Here is a 6422-nt window from a genome sequence, read left to right as displayed (position 1 = left end):
TAAAGCCCATTAAAATTCCAAAACAGATAATATAATAGCATGGAACAATCAAAAATTATAGATACGTTGGAGACGTATCACCTAGGCGTGACACAATTACATGTTTAACAAAATACAGTCGATATATATCTTTCTTTTTTGCCGGGAAGGATATATATATTTGTGTGATTAAGTAGTTGGCTACTGGTGGTGTTAAAAAAAGTAGTTGGCTACTGAAAGCATGCTCATGGAAGAACTTATTAGTTGCGATTACTTAGTAGTATATATAACTATTATCAAGGGAAAGTTGCCAATGGCTCGGGACACGCCCGTCGAGCAGCGCGTTACGGCCTCTTCATTGCCATGGCCGAAACCACCTGCGGACTGGGTTGCACTGTCTGTCGACGAAAGGTTCTCACCTTCTGATGGATCGGCGGCGGCGGGGATGATACTACGCAGGCAGGATGGCAGCGTGGTATTCGCTGCCTACTGTTGCATCTTCAACTACAACGATGCTCTAGAGGAGGAACTGCATTCAATAATGCAGGGTATGGCACTAACTATTCAACATTGTACCCTACCTATCATTGTCCATTCTGATTCCGTGGAGGCACTGGCGGCCATGAAGGGGGAAAGTCTAACCAGATCGGCATATGGCCATCTGGTAGCAGAGATTCGGCATCACATGATGGAGCAGGAGTTTATTCCGTCAAAAATTAAACGGGAACAAAATAGGGTAGCACATCGTTTGGCATTCTATAAAGTCGTACAGAGAGCACTACTGCTGTATGGCTTGGTAGAGGTCCACCATGTATTGAGGAGTTGGTGCATTGTAACCCTATTCATATGGAATAAAACTCTCTTATCATCGCAAAAAAAAACTATTTTCACAGGAAAGTGTCTCTGAGAGCTAAGAAAAATAACATTACAGTTTTGGAAACTATCCTTACTGATAATCTGGAGGACCTATACTTCTAACGAATCCGTACTATAAAACTTTGTGCTCTCGTGGCTCTAGTGTAGATCCTTCTTACATCATGTCACTTGTGCATCACTTGGTGCCCCAGAGATGAATGATACTCCTTGTCGACCCTTTGTGATCAAGAGATTAGTGATGCTCTTCACGGTATAATGGAATGCATACATTGGTGACATGATGCAATTAAGTGCATTTATTCTTAGCTATTTAATTAACTCTAAGTGTATTAATGGAGTGCATACACTGGGGACAGAGTGTATGCATTCCATTAATACCGTGAAGAATGGCCCGCTTAATTAGCTACAGGCTTCTTTTTTGTCTCGACGTCCTGGAATATGATGTGTGTGCCTGTACTAAAGTATTATGTACTCTTTCTGTAAACAAATCTAAGACGTTTTAGAGTACGTTTCAACGGACAACTATTGCCACGCGGGGGCTCACACAAGCTGATCATCTCTCACCATATTTATTTCTACTTTTGGCTGATGTGCTCCCCCTCTTGTTCAATTATGCAATCACCAAGGGAGTGCTCCAAGAGATTAAGGTTTGCATTTTGTAGATGACTGTTTCCGTTTCTTTAGTGTGATCAATCCTTGGTTATTGGGCGAATTTGAGAACATTTAAAAAAATGAAAACATTTTTTACATTGCGTACATTTAAATATTCATGAATATTTTAAAATTCAAAACATTTTTAAAACTTACAAAAAATATAAAAATATGAGTTCAAGAATGTCTTTTAAAACGTATGAACTTTTTGAATTTTTGTAATATTTTTAGATTTTGATAACATTTTTCAAATTAAAAGTCATTTTTCTAAATTTGGGGAATACTTTAGCAGCTAGAACAGAGCTAGGAAAAAGTCTGATCTTTTTTTCCTATGGAAGAGGCTCAATCAGTTTTAATACGTTAAGGCTAGGCCAGCCGAGAGGACGCTTGAAACAGAACAGATGACAACGGATGATCTTCCCTCACGCGTACCAGGGTAAATAAAAAAGATGACATCACTAAGGGCGATGAGGTGACGTGGATAGGTTTCATGTCAAGAGAATTTGTTAGTGGTGATGAACTATTTAGGTATTATAGATATGAATATTTTTAAATTTGTGAATATTTATTTAAATTCATCATTTTTTAATATTTTGGAAATTTTCTTCACAATCATTTTTTAATGTCTTGAAATATTTTATATTTTTAACAAATCGAGTAAACTCGCTTAGAGAGCGACAGATTTTTCAAAGATTTGAGAATGTTTCGTTTCTGTTTGCTTATTTAGTTTTTTTCATTGAATGTTTTTTGGGTTTCCAATTATTGTTTTTCATTTTCCTTTGCTTTTCTTTTCTTGAAAATGTTTGCAAATATATATTTTTTACAAATTTTTAAAATGTTCATTTTTTCTACAACAATGTTAGTTTTTTTGAAAAATACATATTTTTCAAAATAATTACAAAATTTTGTAAATATTCTCAAATAAATAAATATTCATATTTTTTGGAAAACAAAAATAAAAACTAGAGTCAAACTAGTAAAACATACATAAAAATAGATGCATCATATACAAAACATCAATAATTTGACACGGTTAGCGTCAAATAGCAGCTCTCCACTGACTCCCATCACGAGCAGTCATGATAGTAAATATAGATAGTACTAGTAGTTTCGTATAGGATTCAAACATAAGTGATTAATTAGTACTAGTATATAGATAGTAGTAGTTTCTCAAAAAAATGTGGATAGTAAATATCTTGTGTAAGGATAAATGCATAGCTACTGCATGCATACCCATGGAAGAATTTATTAATTGTGATTAATTAGTACTCCCTCCTTCCTTCTATATATGGCCTAATGCGTTTTTCAAGACCACCTTTTACTATTGACAAGATTAATAGTACATGAGATGTATAATGTGAAAATTGTATCATTGGAAGCTCCTTTCACATACGAATTTAACTGTATGCTTTGTGTAAGTTGTATGTCATATATTATTACTCTAACATTTGGTCCTATATAGATGAAAGGAGTATATATCTTTGTCGAGCATTTGATTCAAACACAAGAAATTTTATCTAGAAAAACATGGGCCCGTCCCATTTCTCAAAACAAAATTAAGCCCGTCTCATGGGTTTCCCTCTCCAAAGAAAACATCACACTATAGGGAATCACCAGTGGCCCGGCCCAACTAGCATGGCAGTAAGCGTAGTTGAGGTTTTTGCGATTTAACTAGATTAAGAAAATTCTACTAAAAATAGACTAAGAAAATAAAAAGGTTCTACTAAAATATAATTTATAAATCATATTTGATAATAAGTGTATATATCATAGTAGTATATTCTCTATTTTGTATACTGTTTTAAAATAAAAATGTGCCACCATATTTGGAAAATGTTCATACCTGCTAAAAATGTTCTCACTGAGTAAATTAAATTTCCATGCAACTTAATATGATTGAATGGGAAATTAGCTTAAAACTACTTTTCATGGTTCATACTATACGGTGAAATATGCACATTTGTCGATTTGAAATCACATGTGTCAAAAAATTCCCTCACTTTATTAAATTGTTTGCCAGATAAATAAATAAAAATACAATACATACACAAATGGAAAATACTTCATACGAAAAATGGGAAAATGTTTCACAATCACTAAAAAATTTACATACTTACCTAATAAAATATTCAAGTGTGTATAATTAAATGTTCATGCAACTTCTGGAAAAAAATCAACGAGGGAATTTGTTTTCGAATGGTTCTTTTTAATATTTCATCTCAAATTGATTCCTTTTTAGTTTTCAAACTAATTATTCGAACTTGCTAGGAAAATATAAACTGGATTTGTATGGCTTTCATTGGACCAGATGGACATGCCGCTAGAAAGATCCATCCCCAACCGATGCAACGCACCTGAGAGCCTCACCACCACTGTTGTGGCACCGCGGGCTTGTGTCGGTCTCCATCATGCAGAACTACACATGCAAACCTCACGCAAATTCACGATCTTCGCCGTGCCATCGAGGAGGCACTACCAAGGATGTAAGCACCGTTGCCCACCCATATATTGTCGTGTATCTACTAGACCTGGGATTAGGTGGCCAGATCCGGCAACGTATGGCCACCACCTACTAGAAGGAGATTAGAGGTGGAACCAAGATTTCTCACAGGCTAAGGCTAAACCTAACTGACTATCAACAAAAACTCAAAAAATAACTAACTGACTAATTAGTGAAGACTTGCTTAACAAATAGATTAACAAATTGCAGTGTTGCGAACATGGTTTGGTACCTAATTAGTGAAGACTTGCTTAATCCGAGGCCATCATTTCTCCACCAGCAATAGTAGAAGGATTTGGATATGCAAACATAAAATCGCATATCTAAAATCAAGACACTTGACATAGACTAAGTCAATTGCTCATATGAAATTTGCAAAAAAAAGAACATATTATACCATTAACATGAAGACCACGTGGTAGTAGCCCCTTGCGTTTCCTCATTTTTTGATAGCTCTGTATTTGAACAAATCTAAGATAAGAATTTTGGGACAAAGGAAGTATAAATGAAATAGGGAAAACAAAATTAGAAGATAAGCTACATATTACCTGGACAGTGTGTGTTGGCCTGGGTGCCTCTGTGCATACGCTGCAATTTAAAACTAGACTAGATGGAGAAGAATAAGAGGCGGGTGGTCAGGACGCCGGACCCGGCGGCCGGCGCAACGGGAATCGCGTGTTGATGACGGCGGCGGTGCAGGGCATGGGTGCTCCGTTCGAGCGAGGCGAGGCAAAGGTTTCTCTGTTGTGAGGAATTTTCTTACTTTCTTGACTTGATTAACTAACGACCGGGCTATAGATCACAAATCGAAGCGTCAAGCGTTGTCTAGTGGGTGATTGACTCTCTGTTCTCATCTATCGACGGAGTTGCCCTAACGGGCTGAAGGCTTGCACGTCTATGCGAAGAGTGGGGATGGGCTTCTTTGTATCACAAATTCTAAAAATTCTACTACTATGTGTATAGGTACTAATTGGTCCACGCCTGGGGCTACAACCCCAGTTTCCCCAGGCCTGATTTTACAACGACAACTCTACCATGGACCCAAGGGCTAGTAAGATTGCACACCATGCCTCCACGCCGCCTCGGCAGCATGCGCCTCCGCGCATGATGAAGGCCATGTTCCCGCCAACTTTGCCCGTGGGCATCCCCCGCGAGTGGCGAGGGAAGAAAATGATTCTTGCCAATGTTTTTTTACAGTTAGATTCTTGACAATGTGGATGATTAAAAACTGTGAAAGGATCGACACATGAACAACTGAATAAAATGAAATATGACAAATCCAAATATATATAGGACAACACTATTCTAATCCTAAGATTAGAATAGTTATTCTGATCACGCCATGCCTATATAGGAGGCGAGGAGGAACTCCCGAACTTCGACCAAACAAAAAAAATGACCGTCTGTCCCCAGCTCCCGTACCTCGATCCCCACATCCCGCACCTCGATCCCCAACACCAACCCACCCATCGGCGACCCCCTCCCCACCCGCCGCCGGGGACCACCCAACCGCCGCCGCCGCTTGCAACCCGTGCATCGGGATTTAGCCACCGAGGCGCCTCCACCTCCCGCGGCCTCTTTGCCGGCCTCCTCCCACGGCCCCTCTGCCGGCCTCCTGCCGTGGCCCGGCTACCTACCGTGCTCCTGTGGCAACGCCCGACCAAACGACGCCGGTGCGCCTCCCACCTCCACCTCCTCCCCACGCGCTGTCGCCTCTGCCTCCTATTGGCGCGGCGTCGTCCCTGCTTCCTTCCAGCGCGCCACCGCCCCAGCCTTTATCCGGCGAGACGCTGCCCGCGCCTCCTCATGGCGCACCGCCGCCACAACTACTTCCGGCGGGCCTGGCGTGCCTGTTGGGGAACGTAGTAATTTCAAAAAAATTCCTACGCACATGCAAGATCATGGTGATGCATAGAAACGAGAGGGGAGAGTGTGTCCATGTACCCTCGTAGACCAAAAGCGGAAGCGTTAGCACAACGCGGTTGATGTAGTCGTACGTCTTCACGATCCGACCGATCAAGTACCGAACGCACGACACCTCCGAGTTCTGCACACGTTCAACTCGATGACGTCCCTCGAACTTCGATCCAGCCGAGCTTTGAGGGAGAGTTCCGTCAGCACGACGGCGTGGTGACGATGTTGATGTTCTACCGTCGCAGGGCTTCGCCTAAGCACCGCTATGATATTGTCGAGGTGGACTATGGTGGAGAGGGGCACCGCACACGACTAAAAGATCCAAGAGATCAATTGTTGTGTCTATGGGGTGCCCCTCTCCTCCGTATATAAAGAGGGAGGAGAGGGCGGCCAAGGGGAGGAGGCGCGCCCAAGGGGGGAGTCCTACTCCCACCGAGAGTAGGACTCCTCCTTTTCCTATTTGGAGAGGGAGAGGGAAGGCAGAGGAAGGAGGGAGGAAGGA

Source organism: Triticum urartu, chromosome 3A (assembly GCF_056163025.1).
Source record: "Triticum urartu cultivar PI428250 chromosome 3A, HENAU_Tu73, whole genome shotgun sequence".
NCBI classification, from domain to species: domain Eukaryota; kingdom Viridiplantae; phylum Streptophyta; class Magnoliopsida; order Poales; family Poaceae; genus Triticum; species Triticum urartu.
Note: the sequence above shows the minus strand (reverse complement) of the source record.